At 40.6% G+C, this 26,074-nt stretch overlaps 1 protein-coding gene across 2 annotated transcripts in view; it reads right to left on the reverse strand.

The window, feature by feature from the left end:
* znf385c (zinc finger protein 385C) overlaps window positions 1-22,780 on the reverse strand; it is a 187,811-nt gene extending 165,031 nt beyond the window's left edge. For both annotated transcript variants that reach the window (XM_074696949.1, XM_074696948.1), the window contains exon 1: window positions 22,700-22,780. The gene's annotated coding sequence lies outside the window, so the exon portion shown is untranslated. The remainder of the gene's footprint in view (window positions 1-22,699) is intronic.
* Between the last annotated feature and the right edge of the window lie 3,294 nt (window positions 22,781-26,074).

Raw genomic sequence — 26,074 nt, forward strand, 5'->3', positions numbered from 1 at the left:
ATCCATCTGGTGCCACAGCGCTGGGAACGGATTCAGTGGACGAGGACTTCTGTTTGCAGCGTGCCAGGCCCCTGGGCTGGCACCACGCTGTGCACAACCTAATGCTCGCATTATTGCTCTCCAGGGGAAATGGGGTTTGTGTCCCAGCACAGCTGAGCAGGCGACGAGCTAGGTGGGTAGGTGGGGAGGGAGGGAGGTGTTTGTTGGGTTTGCACTGAGGGGGGAGGCCCCATAGCGACATGAAGAGGAAGGAAGGGAGGAAGTGTTCAGGCTAGGAAACAGAATCAGTCGGCGCCTTCAGCTCTGTCACCGCACGGAGACAAATATGAACTGCATCTTTCCCAAGGCACACACACAAACACACACACACACACACACACACACACACACACACACACACATACACACATACAGCGGCAGAGTGGAACAAATGTTTACATCCTGCATATTCACATGACCTTGACCACATTCTGAAAAAGTTTGGTGGCCCCAAGAGACACATTTTAATGGTTTCAATGCTGTAGAAAGGAAGGGGGAACCACTTCCTCTAACTAAGGGTTCTCAACCTCTGGCTCTGGAGCCTCATGTGGCCCTGTGACTCCTTTGCAGTGGCTCCTTGTAGCTTTAAAAAAAAGTAATTGAAATAAAGAATATCCCTTTTTTCTCAAAGAGGATATTGCTGATAAAAAGCCATTGAAAAAAAAAAAACATTCATTAGCATTTTGTCAAAATAAAAGTGTGCTTTGAAAAATTGTAAAAAAAAATCTTGCAAATTCTCAATTTTTTTTTTTTTTTGCAAATTTTTTAAACATTGAAATTTTTGACATTTTTTATATTCTCAATATTTTTGTGCATTTTTTTGTATTAACTTTTTTTAAACAATTGCAAATTTATTAAACTTAAAAATGAAATTTTAGCAATTTTTTTTAAAAAATATATTTTTAAAAGATTTAAACATAATTTGTAGAATTTTCAAGTTTTTTGAAAACTTTTTTTTTTTTTCAATTAAAAAAAAATGCAAATTTAACTTAGAATAAAAAACTATCTTTAAGATTTGGACACTTAAACATGCATTAGTACTTTGTTAGACTGAAAGTATTATACAAAAAAAAATTATTAATTAATGCAAAATATAGATTTTTTTTTTTTTTTAATTTGAGACCCTGACATTTTTTTTAACATTTTTTAAATTAAAAAGTTTTAACAAATTTTTGCAATTTTTTATTTTTTTTAACAAAATTATAAAAATTTCAAATGTATTTGATTAAAAAAAATACAATTTTCTTATTAATCTTTATTTAATTTAACACAATTTTTGTAGAAATGTAAAATTATAGAAAATTTTTCCAATTTTTTTTTTTTCAAATTGCCAATTTACTTTAAATAAAAAACTAAGACATCATATGTATAATTTTATTATTATTAAAAAAAAGCCTTTTTTCAGATAATTATTCACTAGATTTCAACTCTGTATAAAATTTCACACACTTTACAGTCTTTATCCTGAAGATAAAGTAAATTTTGTGGCTCCTGAATGACTTTAATCCAGGTGAGCTGAGGAAAAATGGTTCCTATTAAAGTAAAGGTTGTAGACCCCTGCTCTAAACAAATCCCATGTTACAGAGATCTTGTCCAATCCTTGTCATTCACAGCTCTCTTCCTGTCTGATTTCTGTCCCAGAGATTACCCAGAAAAACTCTCTGAGAGCCAGAGATGGTGCTGCTGCAGTTCCTGTTCCTGGTTAAAACGTCTCCTCTGCCTTTGTGACATTTAAAGGAAGAAGTTAATGTGTGCCAAGGACGGAGTACGCCGTGTTAACAATTAAAATGCAGCTTAATGGGGCATGCCGGAGCTATTTCGTGTGTACATTGAGGGAGGGAGAAGTGAGCGTACACTATTAGTCAGAAACCGGAGCGTTTCCCTGAAGTGGGCCAAGGTCAGAGCCACTTCTCTGTTCTGAGCTCGCTGCTCATCATCCAGGCACTTCAAACCCTGACTAAAGTCATTAACATAAACAGCAACCTGGGAGAAGGCTTTTAGCATACAAAAAGTGGCCATCGAGGAGATTCTGTCATTTATGTAACACCTCTCTGAGCGTGGAGAAAAGCTACGGCTTACACGGGCGCCGAGAAGTGCCCTCAGGGGCCATTACTCTCCTCTTTGAAAGATAGGCTTCCTCTCACTGCGCGCTCAATCTCTCCTGTAGAAAGCTCTGTAAGGTACCGCTGTTGGGACGCCGCGGCTCGCTGTTATCCTGGAAGTTGGATTAGCTCGGCTGCTGCTTTGGGGTTTGGGAGATCACACAGCAGATAAGACAAAAAGGAGAAGAAAGGTGGAGATTTATTGGACACAAAACCGAGACGAGAGGCTCAAGGTGTCTCAAAGACGAGTGTGTTTACACGAGCAGAGCGCCGGGCCAGAGGTGGGTGGGGGAGGAAGTCAAACACAGAAACACAGAGCCCCAATGTGAGTCATTTCCATCAAAACCTGCGCTCCTGCCGTCATCCCTGTGAAGGCTCCTGTGTGCCCCGAGTCCTGGTCCAGGAGAGGAACAGGGCGGCCTCTGTGTGAGGGGTCAGTCCCCCTTGAAGCACGCCGTTTGACTGCGTGCCTTAAGGGTTAGATGTGAGTCCAGGCCTGAGGAGGTCTGTGTTCCTGTGCCACAGAGAGGTGCACAGTGCAGGAGCAGGACGTGGATGCTCTGAAGTGGGACGGCTGTCCGAGCCCGGCAGAGGTTATGACTGAGCGCAGTGTTTGGAAAATTACACAAATTCACCGCTTCATCTCGCTGTCAGGGAGATTTTAAACACACTTCCCAGAAAATCAGCGACCCGTACGCGAGCTCAACACATGGTGAGGAAAACACGAAGAAACAAACAGTTTTTTGCTATGAGTCAATTTATACCTCGTTTAAGTCAAAGCTGTCAGAGTGAAATGAGTTTACTCAGCTGGCTCACAGGATAAAACCAGCACCTGTAACTCTGTCCTCATCTGACGACGTTTACTGGATTTACCAGCTTTCATTGAACAAATGAGCAACCAAACATCTCCTTCCTCTGCAAACATCATGCAGCTGTAAAAAGCACTTTTCCCCTGTGAAGATATTAAATACTGTAGCTTCAACAAATGTCATTAGTTGCTGAAAAATATCTGCGTTTTTATCATTTTGCATTCATGGAAAAAGCAGAATCCTTGAGGTTTGCATTAACCAGCATCATCCAAAGTATCATTCAGGCCGCCAGGACTTTTTTTGTTATTTTGACCCAAAAATAGCCAGAAATGATTCCCAAGGGTTCATCTTTTCTTTTTTCAGGATGCGTTTTTTTTTTTTTTTTGAAAGTCACTGAGCGTTTTAGGCCGTTTCCGTGCACAACTTGTCCCGCTCAACCTGCTTTTACGGAAAATTGACCTGTAATAGCTCCAGAAAGGACAAAGCCACTGTCACATGAACCATTTAATTTTCTTTCAAAGGTGCCATAGGCAGGATTTAGCTAGTCAAAGCTATTTTTTTGTGTGTTTTTTAATTAAATGTTAGAGTATCCATTGATAACCCTTTAAAAGTGTAGTATAATTGCACTACCGCGAGGTCTCAGCATTTCCATCTGTCTCTGTCATGAGCTGACAAGGATTCTTGACCGCTCCAGGTATCTTTGACCAATCAGAAGAGCCCTTGAGGCTCTATCCTGATTGGTCAATGGGCGGAGCCTCGTCCTTCATCGCTATTGGTTTTAAGCTCTTCATTTTTGTGAATGCGCATGAGGAAGTCCTGGCTTACATATTTACCTGCCTTGTCAGACTTCCAACCCCCAAAACACCAAGGAGTTAAACAAAGAGAGCACGAAGAAGAGGAGGAAGAAGAAGAGCAAAAAGAAGAACCATAAACTCGAACAATGGCGTTCTTGTGGGAGGGGCTAAACTTGCGTAAGGGCGTGATGTCAGAGAACACAGGACGGGAGGAGCTGTGCTGGTTTTCAAATCGCCATCTCACCTGGGTAATCCTGCCTACGGCACCTTTAGGTAACAATAACTAGTTTAAAATTCAAAAATCTCTGCTGGAAAAGAGAGAAAGCTTTTCAACCTTTTCCAAAATCCTGACAGAAAATTAGTTTCAATCCACATTTTGTGCAGATTTTCCTTTAAAGGGACCATGAGAAGTTTCTAAGTGATCCTGAAAAAGTCTCCTTACTAGATATGTGCCTTATCCTAATTCACGTTTTAAAATGAGATGATCAGCACCAATAGTGCAGGTTACAGGTTATTTGAAATGCTACTTCTTAGTCTTTCGATTGTGTCGGGCAGGACCAGATTGATTTATGGCACATCTAAGTCTCTAAAGCCGCGTTTCCACCCAGTAGTTCGGTTCAGTTCAGTTCGGTTTGGTACAGTTAAGCCTGATCCCGTTTGCGTTTCCACAGCAAACTGTGCCCTCTTGTGGTAGGCAGTGTGTAAGCTGGACGCCAAAAGCCGCAGCTGTCAAACAATAGCGTGATGCCGTAGCAGCACGACACAGTTTACCTGCTAATAAATTCAACGAAGAAGAAAAACGCAACATAGTAATCAAAGAGCACAGATGGAAGACATGCAGCATTTCGTCCTCTCTGTGATTGGCATGTAGCTCTTTGATACAAGGAACAATCAAGGTTTGTTTCAGAGAAGTCTGTGAGCCACCAGGAGAAATACAGCCGCTGTCGGGGTAAGTGACGATTCTTTTGACCAATCGGTTGGATCGGTTCAGTTTGGCACCCATATGGAAGGGTCCCAAAAAGTGGGACTCGGTTATTTGGGGATCTGCCCCGGGAAAAGTCAGTGGAAACGCCACAAAATGCACGCCATACCGAGACGAACCAAACTGGACTGCTTGGTGGAAACACGGCTTTTGACAACACCACACCAGCTGAAGAAGTTTAGTAGAGAGAAGAGAGATCTGTGTTTTTCTCTGCTGAAAACGTTTTCTGTGATTAATTTTGTAGTGATGGTGGACACTGGAGCCTAAGTGTCAGACAGAAAAAGGACAGAAGAGCAGAAGAAAGAGAAACAGGAGAGAGATAGAGCACGAGCTAAAGGCTAAAAGTGCTAAACTGTTTGTGCTAATGTTGTCTCCAACCCACAGTCAGCAGTTATTCTGCAGTGGTCTGTTCAAACTTGAGAGTCTATCAATAAAATGAAGAGTGAGGTTACGTTAGCTCTGATTGGTAGATGACTGGCAGGACGTAACCAGGATTCACTAACGTTACACAGCTACTAAACTATGGTACAAACTGACAGTGTTAACTTGTTGTCATGTCATGTTAGCCTACAGATACGTTGGAGCGCAGAACTGCCGATAAATACCTTACCGTTGAATCCAGTAAAAAAAGTTGACTTGAAAAAACACACGCCTTGGTAAAATTTGTTTTCGACAATGTGCGTGAGACTCCGGGCCAGAAGGTGGCGCTGCAGTCCAATTAAAACAGATCCTCCTCACAGCATCTTTCTTACAGTTTTTCAGCTAATCTTAAAGTTTTATTCAGGAGTGTCTGAGAGGCTGATAAAGTCCACATATAAGACCTACGATCACGTTTCTCCATGAGGTCACGGAGGTGAATAGATGTTGGATTCCCCTCAGGTCCTCGTGTTCAGGTGTTTTCAGTCTAAGTTTCTAAACATTAGCAGAACACAGACAGAGTGTTTCTCTTTCGCTCCAGTGCTCCAGTTATTGATTTCCTGCAGACTCTCGGGGTTCAATTTTGGAGAAAGAAGAGTGCCTTGTTTTGATTCTCGCCTTGTTTCTTAGATGAGAGTCACTGAAGCGTCACACGGCTGCAGATCCTGAACCACCCTGTTTGTACCGCGGGGAGAGAGCCGACACGATAAGCTCTCCATCGGGTTTTTCTTTCCTTCTGTCTCTTTTACACCTCCTGCCAACTGTCACAATGAAGAAGAAGAGGAAGAAGAGGAAGAAGAGGAAGAAGAGGGAGAATTTCCATTCAGAGGTTTTTCTAAATCTGTAGGAATATAACACTAAGAATGAAGTGCTCTGTGTGACGTACGTGGATGATATAAATTTAGCACAGGGAGCTTTTAACACCCTTCCTCTCTTTATCTATTTCTTCTCTGACAGCGCTGCCGTTACGATTGTTAACCCGACCCCGGCAGCCCCTGTTTTGTCAGCAAAACCGCTCCCAGGACCCGCGCGCTGAAAGACGCCCCCTCTTCCTCTTTGCTGAGAGGAAACCAAAATATATGGTTCAATTACAGGCTCTGTCAGGCCGGTGCGAGGCTGTGATGGCCTGCACCGAGCTGCAGGGAAATAAAGTCAACCAACGTGGAACAAGCGCAGCTCTGATTCTGCTGCCTCCATAGATTTGTTTGGAACTTGGAAGATGAAATTAACCAGGCTTAAATCTGGCCGTCGAAAGGCGCGCTGAATCATTTTCAGAGGAAATCTTTTTAACTCAGAATAAGTCAGAAACACTGCAGGAGAAGTGACTCGCGGAGCAGGTAAGAAACACAGAGAGAAGCAGCGAATCGATGCAGTTAACAGAAGTGATTTAGCGGATCAGTGAGTCGATGTGTGCGTCAGCGCGGTGAGTTAAGAGCTGAAGGTCTGGCTGCGAGGCTGAGAGGGATTTCTAACTTGAGGAAGTGGAGTTAATGTGGGATCCTGCGAAGTGGAGAGAGCTTCACGCAGCCCACCAGTTTGACCCGAGTTTAAAAAGAGCAAAGACACACAGAGAGATGGAGCTACGGAAAGCCGTTAGAGGCTAAAATTAATATCAGTGAAATCAACCATTGCTCAGCTCTACATGTACTCAATCCTGGTTTATAGTGCAGGTGTAGACTTTACTATTGAAGCAAAAAGTGTCACTAGTAGGGGTGGGAGAAAAAATGGTTATGGTACAACGGGGTTTTTGATTGGCAATATCAAAATCAGGATTCTTTGTCAAAAAAAACTGTTTTTTTCAAATTCTTAATTCAGTCTTTGTTTATAAACTGGATTGGAAAAAAGTTTCCACTTTTCTCCAGCAGGGGGCAAAATGTTTCTCTCTAATTCACGTGATAGGGCTTCTATGGAAAAATATGGCTCCTGATATAGTCTGTAGCCATTATTATCATTTACCTTTTTCACATTGTCCAGTGTTAGAAAGCAAACTAAAAATCAGAAATATCAAAGAATCACAATTTAAATCACCCCAAAAATTGTAAAAGAAGTGAATTATGAAAATGGCACATTGTCCCAGCCCTAATCACTAGCCCTACTAGTTAGCCTTGTATGCTAATAATAGGGGCGGGGAAAAACAAGGGCTTCCCATTGGCTTTTAAAAACACACCAACCAATCAGGGAGCAGCAATCTCCAACGAGATTTGCATTAGGCCTGAAAGTACTCCTAGAGAGATATTTTGAGTTTACTTTACATAATTTTGTTTGACTAGTAAAGGTTTTTGGTGGTCTTATTATTAGCACAAGTATATTTTTGAGTTTTTACTAGTAACACTTTCTAAAGGCTGATTTATGCTGGATGCGTCAGAGGGGTCCACTTGACTCTGTGCGGACAAATGACATAATTTTTGCCCTTACGCCCCCTCACGCATCCCTTTCCCACAGAAAATTTCCCAACCGCGCACAAATGAAAATTCCTAATCTGCTGGACAGAGACATGTGGACAAGATGGCAAGTGGTTGAAGTGTAGAATTACAGGCATCTGTACGACTCTTCACACAGAGATCACCGTGACAACAAAGTGTTGAATAATTCAAAGCCTAAAATTACGGCCACTCTCAGCAGAGAAGAAGAATCTGTTGAAAGAACCTGGAAAATTCTCTGGGACAGATCTGTCATGTTGTAAACAAAGGCAAACTTCTTTGACTCTCATTTAGTACTCTGGTAGATGTGCATTTGTGATACATCGCCCCCTGCAGTTTGGGAATGGACACCAACGGGTGTTAAAAAGCATGAAAGCCACATGAGTTCTCCCGCCCGGATCTCATGCATCTGATTTCTGCTTGTCACGTTCGCCTTAAGTCTTCTAGTACCACTGATAACTAGACATGTATCGATCAATCAGTGCCGATTTCCTTCATTTTGGGGGATCTGTGATAAGTGATCCTCCCATCCTTACATATAAAACTGATCTTATATACCTCTGGGAAGATCTGACAGCCAGCCATTGTTGCTTTTTGCTCTGAGACATAAAACTCAGGAAACTTTATTGGTTGTTTAAGTTAAATCATAAAGATTTTGTGCTGGAAAATTGTGATCCGGGCTCTCCTACTAATAACACAAAATCGTCTACTAGTAGACGACTTTGCTTTACTAGTAAGGTCTACTCACACACTTTTACACCAAAAACCTTTACAAGTTAAACAAAATGTAGTTTTACTAGTACCACTAGTTAACATTAAATGTCCTACTAGTATGTCAAGTAGACTGTTTGTAGTCTACTAGTAGTACTAGTAAAGCCAAAAGAGTCACTTGTAGTACTAGTAGTCCTAATGCAAATGAAGTAGAAGGGATTATAAACAAATGCAGCTCCCTGATTGGTTGGTATATTTTCAAAAGCCAATAGGAAGCCTGAATTGTTTTTCCCCACCCCCTCATTAGAATATGCAACTTTCTAGTACTGCTACTGAACATTTTTAAGTATACTGGTACATGCACTTTTAAATTGAGTAGTAGAGGTAAACTATGGTTGATATCACTGACAACAATTTAATGCTCATCATCTTGGGACTTTTTTCTGTGTATCTGCCGGATATCTGTTCCTTCATCAACACGTTTCATTCAGATTGGGCTAATAACTGAAAAATATCAGGGATGAGTTGGTCTGCCTGTTTTAACACACTCTGAGAAACTCTGGAGGGTCCTTAAACTATGTAACCAAACAAATGTTGGTGTCATATTCTGTTAGTGCAAAAAAAAAGACTCAGAAAGTGATGAAGAGCTCGACACTCACCATGGAGACTCAAAAACTCAGCTGTGAATAATCCCATCACAGAAAAAGCAAATCACAGTCTCCTCTAGTACTCATACTAGTAAAGTCTACACGGCTCTAGTAAACCAAAACTAAGTACATGTACTCTAAAACTGAGTTGTAGTAAAGCTGAACTATGGTTGATATCACTGATGTAATTTTTATGCTCAAACGTCTTTCCATATGAAGCTCACATTGTGACAGAGGAGGAAGAGGAAGAGGAAGGTATCGAGGGGAAACACATGTATATAAAAACAGGTCAGTTTCCCAGAGCTGCTAATCCAACATATGGTGTTAGCGTGATAATCTGACTTTTAATCAAAGGCCGGCGCTGGTCTGATTGGTTTGCTAAGCTCCACTTCACTGTGAGGAAACGGAGACAGCGCTGAATGGAAAAGGAAAGCTCAATGATATCAGAAACTCTGAGTCACCCTCCACGTCAATCGCAGCGTCACCGGTGCTGCCGGGCTATCTGGGGTGAAGCGAGACACGCCCAGTGATACCCGGCCTCCTCTCCTCACAGCGTGCTCGGCTCGATGAGAGACGCTCCCATGCAGGCCTCTGAAGGTGGAGGTTCCTGTGATCAGCATGGATTAGTTGTCTGATCAATGAGACATGGAGGCGGGTGAGGGGTTGGTGGCTTGGCAGGGTGGAGGAAGCTTTCGTACCACCTCCTGCGAGCTGTAATGACTCTGACAGCTGATAGCCGCCGCGGCAGGAGGCAGAGGAGGAGTGGTTTGCCGTGCAGGAGATGGAACAGCTGTTAGCCTAAAGGAAAGACGTGAGACAATCCACAATCTCCACGACGCCGCTGTAACGAGTCAAAGTGAGCTAATAATTAATATTCTGTGAGTTACTGATGGAGGAGCAGTGGAACGGATTCGTTAGTCGTCACCGTCTCCAGGGCTCGCTTCAAGAAGACTCAGGTCGAGAGCCAGATAAGAGTGACTGTTGAGAAAATTACCCATCATGCTTATTGACACAGGTTTGAAGCACCGCAGCAGAACAAAATGCCCTCTGAACCTGTTAAATATGGATTTTAAAGAGCAGACACTTCAGAAGACGAGCTTCTTTCAATTCTTTCAACACGAGCAAAAAAAAAAACAGATTGTTGGATTTTGCAGACGAATTCAACAGATTTTACCACATGTCAAAAAGTGAAAGTTTGTCTTTTAAGGTCTTTGGATTTTCTCCAAACATTTATGACACATAAGACCCAGATACTTCCTGATCATCATTTTTAACCACTGATTCAGGTTTTTAATGTCTAATATCTGCTAATATTGAGTCCTGATTTGATGCTGGGGTTTGCAGAAGTTTAGAGGAAAGAAAGTTAGGCTGCGCACTTTTTTTTTTTTTTTAACAATAATAACTAGGAAAAAGTAAAAGCTAAAAGACACTTTGAGCTCATTAATTCCATTTAAATTAGTTTTGATAGGAAAAAAAAAAACAGATTTATTTGCATGCTTTCCTGTCTGAGCTTTTCAGATGCTGCATGTTATTTTATAAAGTTTCAGTCATGTTGAAAACCTCCCAAAACAATCAGCACCGCATCTATTCATGAGAATATTGGACTGTTTCCACGTTCCACTGTTGACATTGAAGCCACATTGTTGCTGATGCTAAGCTAACAGACTGTCCTGTGTTTGTTTTTGCTTTTTGAACCATATGTCCCAAGAGAGTTACCATCAGATGCTATGCTGTGTTGGCATTGGTATTGTCTTAATCAGATTTTATATATATATATATATTTATATATATATATAATTATATATATATATATATATATATATATATATGCATATAAATATATATATATATATATATATATATATATATATATATATATATATATATATATATATATATATATATATATATATATTTATATATATATATATATTTATATATATATATATATATTTATATATATATATTAGGTATCCGATCAAAGCTGATCTCCGTGTGTATATATATTTATATATATATATTTAAATATATATTTATAAATCATTTTTATATTATGATTATTAAAAAAGTAATTATACAAAATAAATGAAATGCTAAAATGAAAAAAAAAAATTAAAAATAGAATAAGTGAATATTTCAAGAAAAAAAAATCAAAGATACGCAAATCCTAAAAAAAAAAAATCAAACTCAAAATTTCAAGTTTTTAAAGACTTAAATCTGTTTAAAATCAATAAGGCTTTGACAAAATGCTTTTCTCCTGATTCTCTACAATTTTGGGGCCAATTGCGATTCTTCGATACCTTTGATTTTTGCAATTTTAAGTTAACTTATCAACACCAGACCAAGTGAAAAAGTTGAATGATGATGATGTTGACAGACCAAATTAGGGGCCATATTTCCCTAAAAAATGCACATGACATGTGAGGTTCTTTTAAGGATTTATTCAGGTGATCTGACACTTAACTTTTTTGGAAACAAAAAGGAAACAAAAACTAAAAGATTCGAAACTGGGGGAAAAAATTGTAACAAAAACCTCAAAGTTTAAAATCCTTAACCAAAAATATTCTGATATTTTAATTCATTGATTTTTCCGCCCAAACTCAAAATTCTAATCTTTTCAAAGTCAGAAAATCACAATAAAACTTTGAATTTGTAGATTGTCAACACTCCACTGCTTCATGGACTCACTTAACTGCCTGAACAAACTGTACAAAGGAGGAAAAGTTCGAAGGAGTTATGCCATAGTGATGAAACTTGGCATGCATTAAATTCAACATTTTCTGACACTTACAGCATGGTTTATTATCAGATTAACTAACCCTGATTTCGTGTTTGGGGACTTTGAAAAGTAGAACCAAAGAAATTTTGGGAAAATGGATCAAATTTGGCATCGTGGTGTTTTTTTTAAATATCTGCAGAAAAAGGGGTTAACTTCCCCAGGACATTCACACCGTCATGGTTGCTTCATCAGGGGATGATGCTCCAACTTTACCAACAGTGAAAAAGTGGGCAGCTGAATTCAGGAGGGGTAGGAAAAGCCTTTAAGATGACCAATTTGAGCCCATTATCACTCATTTTAAGCATCTGGACTTTGAAAAGACATCGCTGAAATCTGCCGCTGCGCACAGATGTAAGGATATAGATCGTTTCATCTCCCGGCTCTTCAGATGGGGTATGTTGTACAAGAAGACACAGTTTACAGCTTTATAAATTGGTAAATTTTGAGCTTTCCTTCTTTGAAATTCATTTTTTTATGTCTTCAAGTGGCCACTCACCCCTCACCTTAAATATTCAGACAGCACAAAGGCTGAAGCTGAAGCGAGAGCCAATTCATGCTCAATCACACACCATCATTCAAAGCTTTTAGAGAGCAGCCTGATCCTGAATCCTCGCCTCTAATAATCTCTCTCTGATAGATATCTGTTTCTTCATCGACACGTTTCATTCAGACTGAACCACCAACTGAAAAATGTCAGGGATGAGTTAGTCTGCCTGCTTTAACACACACTGAGCAGCACTGGAGCGTCCTTAAACCGTCTTTCAGGCCTTAACACACAAATGTTAGCATCATTTTTCTGTTAGTGTAAAATAAAAGACTCAGAGAGTGATGAAGAGCTCAACACACACCGAAAAACTCAGCCGTGAATAATCTGGACACGGAAAAAGCAAATGAGTAACGCTCTCCCCTTCTGTCAATATTGATGACTAGGATGCCCTTGAGCAAGGCAATTAACCCCCCCTGACTGTGCTGGCTGGGCTCCACTGAAAGACCGCGCTTGTGCCGGGAGTCTACCAGGTGTGAAGGAGTGGAGTGAATGAACAACTGTGAGTGAGTACAGAGAAAATGACAAAAATATGTTTTTAAGAATGTTAACATGAGACACCACACACACACACTGCAAAAAACTGAAATGTTATCAAGTGTTTTTGTCTTATTTTCAGTAGAAAATGTCTTATTATACTCGATATGAGCCACAGTCACCTGACCAGTCCAGAAAAATGTCTTGTTTTAAGTAATTTGGATCATCACTTTGCATGGCTCATTTGTTGGTCGTGGACACCAAGCTTTTTGTGTCTTTAATGATATTTTTACTACTTTTTCTCCTGTGTTTGTCTGGAGATCCTACATGTAACCATGGCTGCATTGTTTACATGTGAACTCAGCTGTTAGCAGCCTGTAGCATGTCAATGCTAACTGGTGCTAGGCCAGATGTTTCCCCACAAGGTGAGGAGAAGGAGATGAGGACAACTTGCTGGTTCTCAGGTGTGAGCTAAGAAGTGAGGACATGGACCTGTCCTTCCATCCATCGTTATTGGAAACGTAAGATCTATCTCCAATAACGATGGACAAGCTAATCTTTAAAACTTAACCTTTGAAAATAACTTCTGTACATTCTGAAGAATTGTATTGCCGGTAATTATTTAAACGTTTCATATTTTAAAAAAATATATCTTAAGTGTTTCCTTCTACTCATTTTTTGCCTTTTAGCCAAAACATTAACAGTCTTTCCCCTCAGTAGGGCATAAAGGTTGTCATTTAACTCTGGTATCGGGTGTGTATCAGTATTGGTAAGAACAAAAGTTGGATCAGTGCATCCCTACCTGCAACATTTCTAAAGTGAGTGTTCCTGGAAGAGGTACCAACAGAGCCTGTGCTCACTTTAATACAACAAACATGATTTATCATTTATAACAGAATTACCCAACAGAGTAGGGCTGAACGATTTTAAGAAAAGATTGAATTGCGATTTTTCTGGCAGATATTGTGATTTCAATTCGATTCACGATTTTCTTCAAATCAAGCTTTGGGATATTCACATGTAGGGCTGAACGATTTTAAGAAAAGATCTAAATTTTCTGGCAGATATTGCAATTCACGATTTTTTAATCATCAACAGTGACGATAAATAATCTGTTTTCATCAGCTTCTACTCCTAAACAGAGGCTTTGTGTTGTTGACCTGCTTACCAGCACTTTTAACATATAGACTGTCTACAAATTTGTAAAACAGAATGTGTATAATACTTGACACAACAGATCCTGAGTCAGTCAGGAGCACTGCAAAAAATTGCTGCTTTGGCGATCTCAAAATTGCATTGTCTAAAATTGCGATTTCGATCTGAAAACGATAAATTGTTCAGCCCTACAACAGAGTATGGGATTTATCAGAGAAAGATATTGGTATCAGATTTGTAATCGGCAAAAAATATCGTAAAAACATAACAAACCAGATTGGAAATAAAAAAAAACTGTATTGGAACATCCCTAGTCTTAATACAACTTTTCTCTTGTTTCATTGGCAGATTTTTTTAAACTTGTTACAGCAATTCAGACCCCATTTTCGTCTTTAAATAACTTGAAATGAGACATTTTTCTGGACTGGTCAGGTGAATGTGGCTCATATTTAGTCTAAAAAGATATTTTCTACTGGAAATAAGACAAAAACACTTGATAAGATTTCAGTTTTCTCCAGTGTGCGCACACAACATATGCATATTCATGAAAGCTGTCTGAAGCATCAAACCGTTCTGCCGCGGCCCCTCTCCTCCTCCTGCAGACGGACTCAGACAAGCGGTCCATTTAGTGATGTTGTTGTGAGGAGAGGTGGAGCAGGTTTACCTGGACGAACACACTGAGCCAGTGTTTAACCCCAGAGCATAAACGCACCACTGTGTGTGTGCGTATGCATGTGTGTGTGTGTGTGTGTGTGTGTGCTCCAACACTGGGGTCACTGTCTGCGTGAGTCATTACACACTCTGGAGTGTGTGGGAGTGTATTTACGGAGACTTTTGCTGCCTTCTGTTAATGAAGCCAAACATTTTGTGGCCGTGAATCAAAAAGAGCTCAAATATGAAGCTTCTGCTCTGGTTTGGATTCTTGCTGCCAGATCACTTCCTGTTTTGGCACAAAGGGGGCGCCGAGGTGTGAAAGGTGTCAGTAGAGGAGGGTGAAACCTAACCTGAGCCTCCTCAGGGTTTCTGGTGCAGGGTACGCCAGTGAGGAAGGGTGAGGAGGAGGAGGAGGAGGAGGAGGGGGCTTGGGACAGGGAAAGGGCAGGCTGCATGCCCCGAGGCCGGCTCTGTGCAGCTGTCAGAATCCGTGACCCTCATCCACTCCAACCCACAACCCCGTCTCTGCCACCTCCAGCTCTACATAGGTCAGCGACTCCGGGCAGCGGAGGGCACCAAAGTGAAAGGGCACAATCACTCCACCGCTCCTTCAGGGCGAAGGAGGGGGGAGAAAGGGGGAGAGGGTGAGGCTGAGGTTGATTTCTCTTAAAGACATCACCTTTTCTGATTAAGCTGCATGAACATCCCTGCACAGCTTGAAGCTCGCCTCTGAAAAAACCCTCTGAAGTGAGGTGGAGGGATTCATAATTCATCAAGCCTGCTTGTTAAACTAATTTATGATACAACATCTGAATAAATGCAGAGCGTGGGAATAATATTCCCCCAGAGGACGCATCTGAAATTCCTAAATGCTGATAAGATAACTCAATGTTTGAGCGAAATGAGCCGTAACTTTTTCATGTTTCACAATATTTTAAGAAATCTTTGTGAAAAAGTGAAATCAGAGCGCACAGCCCACACGCAGATGTTAAATGCATGAGTTTAGTTTGGTTATAAAATGCATTTCATGTGTGTTTAACGTTAACAACCACCAGCTATGACAGCTCTGGACATGACATTGCTGCTGCTCCGCCGGGCTTGTTGGGACGGCGATGTCCCCGAGCTAATTGAGAATTAACTGTGTGTTTGTTCTGGCGTTGGGGGAAGTAGGCACCGCTTTTAGCACGAAACATTTCACAGAATCCAAGCGAAGGTCACGGAAAGCAAGGTGAGCAGTCGCAGCAGAGAGAGGAAGAGAAAGGAGAGGAAGAGGAGAGGTCGGCAAACATCCCAAAGTGAAGACATTTCAGTCCGCGGCCCCACGGGCTCCAGCTGTGTGTGCGGCTCAGAGCGAGCGCCGCCGGTCACCTTGGCTCAGCGGGTGATGATAGCAAAGATAACTGTGAGGAGGAGGATGTGAAGAAGGTCAGAGCGAAATAGTAAAGAGGCCACTTGAACAGCTGATGAGAAAAATCACAGAGAGAGCCGCAAGGTGAGAGGCAGCAAGTGGCTGAGGGAGAGAAATATGAAAGAGGAAAAAGGCTCGGCTAAGAGTTCAACACGCTCCAATAAGAGGCTCAGACAGAGTTTTTATGCACGTTAGCATGACACACACGGTTATTTATGAGCCTCTGGAGGAAACCAGCAGCAGAGGAAGATGAAGCAGAAAGCCCCAGAGCAGGAGCGGAAAAAGCACACACAAATATTTGCTTAAAGGGTTTGCTTGAAAAAATAAAATGTTAACTTTTACAGTTAAATCCTGCTCAATCGTCCCCTACAGGCCTCCATGCCTGTGTGTCAGCATCTGTGTCTGCCTTAAACCCCCTCTTCGGCCTTATATGTTGATGTCATAGTCGTATTCTGGACAGAGAAATCCTGGATACTTCAGCCAATCACAGGGCCCAGTGCACAAATGACTTTGTGTGTTGATTAGCTAGTGGAAGAAGCTAATCAGAGCAGCTATGATAGCATACATAGCACGGACAAATAAAACAATGAGGGTGAAACTTGGCTTGACCTTCACTCAGTTTCAGGAACCTGGAGAGCAGCAAAGAGCAAGTTAGCCTTGTGAGTTAGCTTTCTGCTATCCAGGTATGTGTCAAATACCCGTGGCTAGCTTGTGCCAACATGTTAAGTCAGGGGCACGGCTCTCAAGTCTCTCCTATGTAAAAACGTGATGCTACGGGTGGTTGCTGGGCTAGTGAGTGTGTTCACGTAGTCATGGTTGGAGGCTTTGGGTGTGTGCTGCTGCTGGCACTGAGACAAGGAGGAGGAGCCTAGCTTTAAAGTTGTGTTTACGAACAAGAAGAGGTGTCAAAAGTATTCACATTTATTACTAAAGTAGAAGATACTAGGGTTTAAAAAGACTTTTGCAGAAGTTGAAGTATCAACTCAAGATTTTTACATATGTAAAGTGTAAAAGTACTGGTTTCAAAACTAAAGTGCAAACAGTTGCTAGGAAAACTACTTTGTGTGGTTCATTTATTGGTCTTCAGTGATATTTTTACTATTTTTGCTCTTGTGTTTGTCTGGAGATCCTTCTTGTAACCATGGCTGCATTGTTTACATGTGAAATCAGCTGTTAGCAGCCTGTAGCATGTCAGTGCTAACCGGTGCTAGGCCAGATGTTTCCCCACAAGGTGAGGAGAAGGAGGTGAGGACGACGTGCTGGTTCTCAGGTGTGAGCTAAGAAGTGAGGACATGGACTTGTCCTTCCATCCATCGTTATTGGGAACGTAAGATCTATCTCCAATAAGATGGATGAGCTAGCCATGCTAACCCAGCAACAGAGGGAATACCAGAAGGCAGAGCATGCTATTCACAGACATGGCTAACAGAGCTAACACCAGAGCTTCACCTGCTGTGAGCAGACAGGATCCAGGAGACAGAGACTGAACAGACTGCTGAAGAAGCTCAGTCCTTCGTACTTCGTTACTTAACACCTTTGCTAACAAGTATTTGAAAACTCCTGCCAACCCTACCTTTAAAGTAAAAGTTAATATTTTAAATCTTTATTGAAATAAAAGAAAAAACAAAAGCAGGCTTTCAATGTTCAAGAAGTAGAAAGTCTTCGGTCCTGTGTCTCTGCAGCTGCACCAAACTGGACCGTGTTAGCTGCCCCTCGTCAGTCACACATCACGTCTTTCTCTCTCATCACTTTAATCCTGAAAACATCTTTACGTTACATCCTCAGAGCAGGATGCTCAAAGCAGGCGCTCTCACTGTGTGTTTTTAAGCTTGGTGTTGTAGAGGGAGTGTGTGCAATGATGCAAAATAATGGGAGATTCTCCTCAAAGTGCCAAAGCTACAGTAATGAGTCTGTTTTGTGAATGTGGAAGAAAGCACATATTTGTGACAAATGGAGGGGGGTATAAAAGACAGGAAGTCTCAAACAAGCTGTTGATGTAAAATCAGTTTCAGGGCATAAAGAATGTATCTTTATTTGTCTGTAACTCTGTCTTTGGAAAGGAAAACACAAACAGTCTCAGACGACTCTCTACCCGATCCATCAAATCCCCCATGTGGACGCAGAGCGACCCCTTTTTACATCTAATATTGATGCGTTCTGTCAAATGACCCCACGAGATGAGCAAATGTTTTCACTGCCAGCGCAACCAGGAGCATCAAACTACTGTAATGCATTTCGTCTGTTTCATAACGGGCTTCCTGAAGCGGATGTTCAGATGAGTGTTCACCTCCAAAATCACAAAATGACAGACGGGATGTTTGTCTCCTGCCACTCTGCATCATCATCTCTGACGACAGGATGGGTAAACATTCAGAAACACGACCAAAACAGAGACACAGACGTCCCTGGCTTCCAAAGACAAGTTTCCTACATGTACCAAGATGCATTGCACCTGAGCAGCCACACACAGGCCTCCTCCTTGTGCATTTCTTTGGCAGCCGGCTCAAGCTTCACAAGAGCCAAAACACGGCTCAGCGTATCCTTATCCTAAACATCTCCTGCTCTCCGGTTGCAGGGCGCCTATTCTGGTGGTTTTACTGCTCGATTACACGTCACAGCTCAGAGCTACAACTGCCCCAAAGGAAATCTGTGAATAAACAAAACCAGAAAGTGTAAAAACTGCTGAGGATCTCAACTTTTACAGCTCAAAGTATGCTGTTTCTGTACAGTGATGAGCTTTTAACGAAAGTTGGACGATGAGGTGATGAGAAGTGATCAAAACACAGATGATATTCTGCCGTCTGCATGCAGCTGCAGGCTGTGTTGGTGGTTATAATTTGTGAAATATTTCTCTTACGTAATCATCTCCTTCACCTACTCCTGATTATGTTGTTTGTGCGAACATTCAGCTTTCTTTCACGCACAATAAAACTCTTCAATAAAACGAGTCAGTCACTACAACCCAGAGCTGAAGTCGTACATATTTGCTGGAGTAGAGACAGAACAAGGTTAGACCTTTTTTCCTCAATAAATCCAATTAGTGACAGTAAACATTTCAGCTGCGTGGCTGGGTCTTATTCATCCTCTTCTTATAATGAATGTAAACAGAAGTAGCTCCTAAACAGAGAGCTCTCACCTTTACAGGCTCTGCAGTCTGTGTCAGAGTTAGGGATGGGTAAGGTTCACATTTGATGGTACGGTACAGATGCCCAGCACCTGGTTGTGTCCAAATCCAATACACTGATCAGTATCGGCGCCTGATATGTCCATTTTTGGAGGATCAGTAGCTCTGGATTTCGTTACGTGATCAGGAACGATCCAGTTTTCACATGTTTTCAGCACCATCACGCTTTACGGCTGCTGTAAATCTCCCTGTTCTCTGCTCTTCTTCTTGGTCAGTATTTTTTGTGAGAAAAGTTTAGCAACAGCACTTTTGAAGGGTTTCCTCTTAAACTATTGACTTTTTATAAATATATATTTTATAAAATTGAGTTAATTGTGCTGTTAACTCTGACAGAATGTAAGTCAGGGTTTTACAGTTTGTTGAAATAGACATGTTTATCTCCCTGTACGCTTTTTTGGTCGGTATCTTTTGTACATAAAGTTTAACACCAGCACTTCTGAAAGGTTTCTTCTTGATTTATTGACTTTCAAAAAAATATATTTTATAAAATTGAGTTGTATGATGGCTTTTGATTCTGAACTATTCTATTTATTCATTATTTTTATTGTTATTTAGTTCTTTATTAAAACCTGGTTGAGAGAGCAAGTTTATTGTGATACGGTTCAGTTTATAAGCTAAAGAAAAAAGGATATGTATTTAATTTTGGTGGATTATTTTTAAGGGTCTGAAAATGTAGGTATCTGCAAAACGTGAAAAAATCAGATCAGAACTAAAAAAAAACTATATGTGGACATTTCAACTTAACTGTACCAAATTTGAAACATATTTATTTTTCAAACTTGCAATGATGTGTCCATTAGGGATGGGTACCGAATTAGGTACTTCTTCAGGTACCGATCAAATTCTGTCAAAAGTACCAGGTACCGATTCATGAAAAATCAAAAGGTACCATGTTTGGGTACCTAAATGCATCCTTGTGACTGTGAGGAAGTGGAAGAGAAGGGGATTTTCCATACTGGACATGAACACAGCACTATAAGGTTATCTATCGAAGAATAAATAAGTCAAACTGAAAAAAAACCTTTTATTATTAAACAAATTAATATTTTTACCACATAAACATACAAAAGTACCAAAAATTGGTACTGTTGAGTACCGATTCAGATTGCCAGGTACCGGACATCTGTACCGTATCGTTTCAAATGTGAAAGGTACCCATCCCTAGTGTCCATGTCCAGTATGGAAAATCTAGGGATGCACCGATATGAAAATTTTGGCCGATATTAGTATTGCTGTTATGGCTGATTGCCGATATCAATATTCAAAAAAACAAAAAAACAATTATGACACAGATGATGTGTTGAGACAGTTCAGAGAGAAAGTGTGGCGCAATCATGAGAAAAGACGACCATGGAGATGATCAGAAGATGGAGTGCCCGAGACAAACGTGACTAAGAAAAAAGTACATTTAATCTGTTTTTTGGATCAAAAACAGGAAGAGAGACATAAAAGAAGAGAGTCCACTTTTCTTAGGTAGTTTTGGTGTTCACATAGTCAGAAAAAATAAGATTATTTGGGTCTAGAAAGACTGTTTAAGATATATCATGCATCCCAAGGACAATCACTTCTTTCTCTCCCTCGTAGTCACAAGGATGGTTTCGGTACCTAAACATGGTACCATTACCACAGACAGAATTCGGTCAGTACCTGTAAAGTACCTAATTCAGTACCCATCCGTAGTCAGAGCTAAACTAAAAACAGTTCAAACACAGTTTCTTCAGACCTGATGCGAAGGAGAACACAGCATGCTTTAAAATATCTCCATGCTTTCTCAAAGGAGGAAAAACTGTTGTTCTCATCTCAGCAGTGACTCTGCATTGTTGTCCACAAACCACCAAACTCCAAAACAGGGATCCTCAGACATCTCTGCTTTCTCATGTGTTCACCAAAATAATCCAGCGAGCCCCACCAAGCAGGATTCTCACTGACAGCTGAACAGAAGACCTCCACGTTGAATTTGCACCCTTAAATTCACCACATCTACACGGACTGTAATTACAGCTCTGTTTCCCTGAAACCAGAAGTCCCGCACCAAACAGCTCGTGACAAAAAGGAGTAAGTACCACTGAACACCAGCTCTGCTCGCTCTGCCTCCTCTTCACAGGGTCCAAACGCTCTTTAAGCCCTTTGGCGTAGCATAAAGCAACAATAAAGCTCCAATGATTGAGGAATTACTGCACACTCCATCATAACGGCGTGACAGATTGTCACGTATATCAGGCGCAGATGCTGGGCAGGAAAAGGCAGTTAGAAAAGGTGCTGACCATAAATAAAGAGTGTTCATAAAGAGCAGCTGCTCTCAGTCAGGGTGTGTAAATCAAAGCTGTGATGTTCCACTTGATTTATCAGACCTCCGACTTGTTGTAACAATCACTGAGCATAAAGCTTTCAGCAGAACATGAGGAATTCAGTGGATAATCCAGCAGAATGAAGCAAAACTCTCACTCTGCTCGTTTTACGGAGACGGATCAATTCAACAACAAATACTTTCCTCTCTGTGCAAACTTCAAAAACCCTCCCAGAGTATAAAGGAAGTTAAATGTCTCATAATTGCTCCAAGAAAATTGTATTCAGCGTGTGTGGAGTCACAGCACGTCATGACAACACGTCCATGTCCCCGGGTCTTTGCATGCAAAGTCAAATTTCTGCCCCCTTCAAAAAGCAGTGAACCCTGAATATGCAGTCAGTTATGATATGTAGCTCCGTGCCCCTCAGCGGGACACACAGATTTACTGGACTCACAGTTATGCAAACACTTCATGAATGTTTCCAGAGCAAAGCCAAAAACTACATCTACAAATGATGTGATGCTGATTATCCATGTCAGGGTGAAAGACACAAGTTAAGGTCACTTTGGTTTAATAAAGAAGTTCAAGTTTGCACAAGAAAACTGCCTCCAGAGAAAAGAAGATGCTTTCTTTTCTTTTCTTTTTTTAATTTCAAGCAAAACATAAAATCAGCAGGCTGCAGTGGAGAGGGCTGAGCACTTGGAGGGTTACTTATTGACAATTTCCAGAGAAAATACCATTAAGAAGGATCATTAAGTCAGGGTGTGAGCTTAATGTTAGATACAGGGGAGGGATGGGAGTATGAGAGAAGCGAGTTGTGCAAACATCGACCATCAGCTGAGCATGAAAAAGTTACTTTAGTAGTTTTTCAGGGAATCCTGGTGCAGATAATTCAGAATAAAGATGAAACATCCTATTTTATCTGCTTTAAGATGTTTTCTCTGGATGTCACGTGACTTATTTTTGGTGTATATGCTGATTATCTAGTGAGCAATTAAGCACAACCTCTTAAATCCATAATCTGTATCGACACCTATCGTGAAGTTAATCCACCAATCAGGTGAACACTCAGGTGAAAGCGATGAGCGACATAAAACTCAACATCATGCTCGGCTTTCTCAACTCAGCCAACCTGCACACCTGAAACTATCACCTCAGCATCAATCACAGCCGAGTCCAAACTTTCTCCTCTCCCACGGACACACACACACACACACACACACACACACACACACACACGCTCCGCCACTCCACGCGTGACAGGACGGGAAGAAAACGCTCAGACTTACCGGTTCGGTTCCGTTTCCGACTTTCCCGGTGCTCGTCCGTGCTCAGCAACAGTGGGAACAGATTGGTTAGGTCTGGCTGCCAATGCTAAACGCAGAGCTGTCCAGTGCAGCGGTTTGGTGAAGCTACGCACGGCGACGCAAACTCAAACCGGAAGTAGCTTCGAAGAGTACTCAGCGTCCATGCCACACAAGTTTTTTTTTTTTAATTATTATTTTCATTTTATTTTATTTATAAAACACATAATCTTTTGGATGTTTTAAAATGATTTAAGTCTATATCATTATTTTTTTAAAAAATTAATAAAAAATAATAATAATATCGTACGTTAAGCCGTAGACAGTATCCCCTAAATGAGACGGCCCATCGAAGAAGACGTAAAAAAAAAAAAACCTCACAACATATTTTTGCGTTTTCATCATTAACATTGAAGTTTTTTGTTATAAAATGCAATTCTTTACCCCCAAATCGTAACGCTATTTGTTTTATTTTTTAAAAATATGACCGGAAGTTGTCGATAACTTCCTGGAATTTACTCTGCCGCACACTAACCCAGCTGTCTGCTTCAACACACCGTGGATCTGAACTGTTCTTTGCTTTTATAACTTTATTCGTCACTTATTATATGCCTACTGATGTTTTTTTTTTTTAACTTTATCTGCATTTAAGTGAATTTATTGTAAGTATTTACATTTCTTTTCAAGCTTTTTATCCTCTGTCTGTCCAAATGTAGCTGTTACTCTCATTTTCAGATCAGCAACACACTAACTGTTGATTCATGAATTCAAAATCCTCTCTTTTTTGTCTTGTTTTGCTCATAAACAGCTCATTCACTAGCCTGGCTGAAACGATTCATAATCATAATCAAAACATGAAACCCAAAGCGCTGCTTGCATTTTAATCTGCCCTTGAAAGTGAACAATAATATGAAAATGTAATGTGATAGAGTGTATAGTCTCCTCAATGAGGTGTTTATGCCTCCAGATTTGAACAGTTTCCCAGACTCCAAAACGGTAACAGCAGGAACAATAAACATCTCCCAGTGCCAGCCTCTTTGAGTCATCCAAGGAAAACATTGTTTAGTATGCTGTTTGCTGATGATGTCAGTGAAATACTCCCCAGATCCAGGACCTTTTTATACTTCATTTGTTCTATTAAACTCCCCCATTGGCCCACTTACTGATTTAAATGTGACACACTAAACGGAAAAGCTCATTGCCCTCATTTTGGCGCGCAGCTCCTTTACACCAGCGTGACAAACTGAAGGAAATGCAAAGAACAGGTTGTCACCACAGAGGTAATGGATGCTCCTGGCTCCCCTATTTATGAGCAGCAGATATGTCCTTCTTCATGCAAATGTGCTGGCACTCCAACGAGCCATGATCATAAAAATAACCCACAGCGAAGAACACGGAGACTACAGTAAATGAAACACGACACCATCATCGCTCGCCACAAGCACCCGCCATTAGCACCTCTGAGTGGGATGCTTGAGATTTCTCAACGAGCGTTTATGTTGATTTCCATCATTTGGATGAGGCTGCGCCGCTTTTAAAGAATGAGGCGCATCAGACACATGGCTCGCTTCTCTCTTTTACTATTAATTTGGTTTCTCAGTCTCTGTGTGAGACCTCTGCGACGCTCCACAGAGCTGCTGGTGATGGCTAAAGGGCAGGACAGAAGCCAGATACAGAGACCTAATAGGTATCTGGTCACTGTCCAAACCCTGCACCCCATCACAGCAGCGTGCACCTGCCTGGTTTAAGGTTCCAGACAACACTGTGGAGGCAGCTTGGCCTTTCAGTGCTGACAGTGCTGATTATAGACTGCTGGTAGTGGTATATAAAGAAGTGGCTGGAATATGACCTTTGTCTTGCAGTCTCTATAAACAATCTTAAATTAAAGAGGGGGGGTCTGTGAATTTAGTGTCTTTTTCCTTTAAAGGAGAACTTTCACATTTTGGGTCATTCTTATTCTTTTTTATAGTGTTGGTCGTCAATGCTCAGTGACTGAAGACTGAAATTCAAAAAACTCTCAACAATACAAAGCAATAGCATTTTCAACCACTAGCTAACTTAGCTTAGCACAAGAACTGTTAACAGGAAGCAGCCAGCAGAAATCTTATCAAGTGTTTTTGTCTGATTTTAAGTAAAAATCGTCTGCTTATACTTAATACGAGCAACATTCAACTTATCAGACCAGAAAATGTCTTGTTTCAAGATTATTTAAAGAAAAAAATGAGGTCAGAATTGTTTGTAACAGGTAAAAAAAAATGTGTCTCAAAAGGTATTTTCTACTGAAAATTATACAAAACACTTAATAAGATTTCAGTTTTTTGCAGTGTATGATCTTTCTACACAAGTTAGTCTGAAAAAGTGTCCCTAAAGTGTTGATTATGTGGGTTTACTTTGTAAAAAGAGAAAAAGATTTGTGCAAAAATGACATTATTCACTGGAAAAACTGAAATCTTATCAAGGGGTTTTTTCTTGTTTTCAGCAGAAAAATGTTGTTTCAAGTTGTTTAAAGACAAAAAAATGAAGTCTGAATTGCTGTAACAAGTTAGAAAACATATGCATTTTTTTCTTGCTCACTTGTAGTGAGCTATTCAGACCTCATTTTTGTCTTTAAACAACTTTAAATAAGACGTTTCTTTGGACTGACCAGCAGAATGTGGCTCATATCGAGTATAATTAGACAATTTTTCCTATAAATAAGACAAAAACACTTGATAAGATTTCATTTTTTTGCAGTGTACCACCTGGTGATCCAGACTATCTCTTGTCCAGGACAAATAAGTTCCTGGAATGAAGTTTTTGCTGTAATAAAGCAACAAAAATATAAATATGTATTTGTGAGCAGCTTGATTTCTAACAATTGAGCCGAGTTCGTTATTTCCTCATTTTTTCCATTTCCATATTCACTGGTGAGATTTGAGCAGTTTTAGTTTAACTGTCTTTTATCGTTTTTCTTTCTTTTTTTATGATGGGCCTGTCTGTGTGGAGTTTGCATGTTCTCCCTGTGTATGCATGGGTTCTCTACAGGTTCTCCGGTTTCCTCCCACAGTCCAAAAACATGGTCACCAGGTTGATTGGTCACTCTAAATTGTCCCTAGGTGTGAGTGAATAATTGTCTGTCTCTGTGTCAGCCCTGTGATTGGCTGGTACATCAGTCCAGGGTGTATCCCGCCTCTTGCCCAATGACAGCTGAGATAGGCTCCAGCCACCCACGACCCTGAACTGGGTAAGCTTTTCGGAAAATGAATGAACTGTAAAACATCTCATAGTACATATTTGTAAAAAAAGAAAGAAAGAAAGAAAGAAAAAATTCACAGTGCAACATATAACATATACATACATGAACCTTTAAAACAATGTAAA

This window comes from Halichoeres trimaculatus, unplaced genomic scaffold (assembly GCF_033239565.1).
Source record: "Halichoeres trimaculatus isolate MK-OKI-2021-1 unplaced genomic scaffold, fHalTri1.1 fHalTri1_scaffold_20, whole genome shotgun sequence".
Taxonomy (NCBI): domain Eukaryota; kingdom Metazoa; phylum Chordata; class Actinopteri; order Labriformes; family Labridae; genus Halichoeres; species Halichoeres trimaculatus.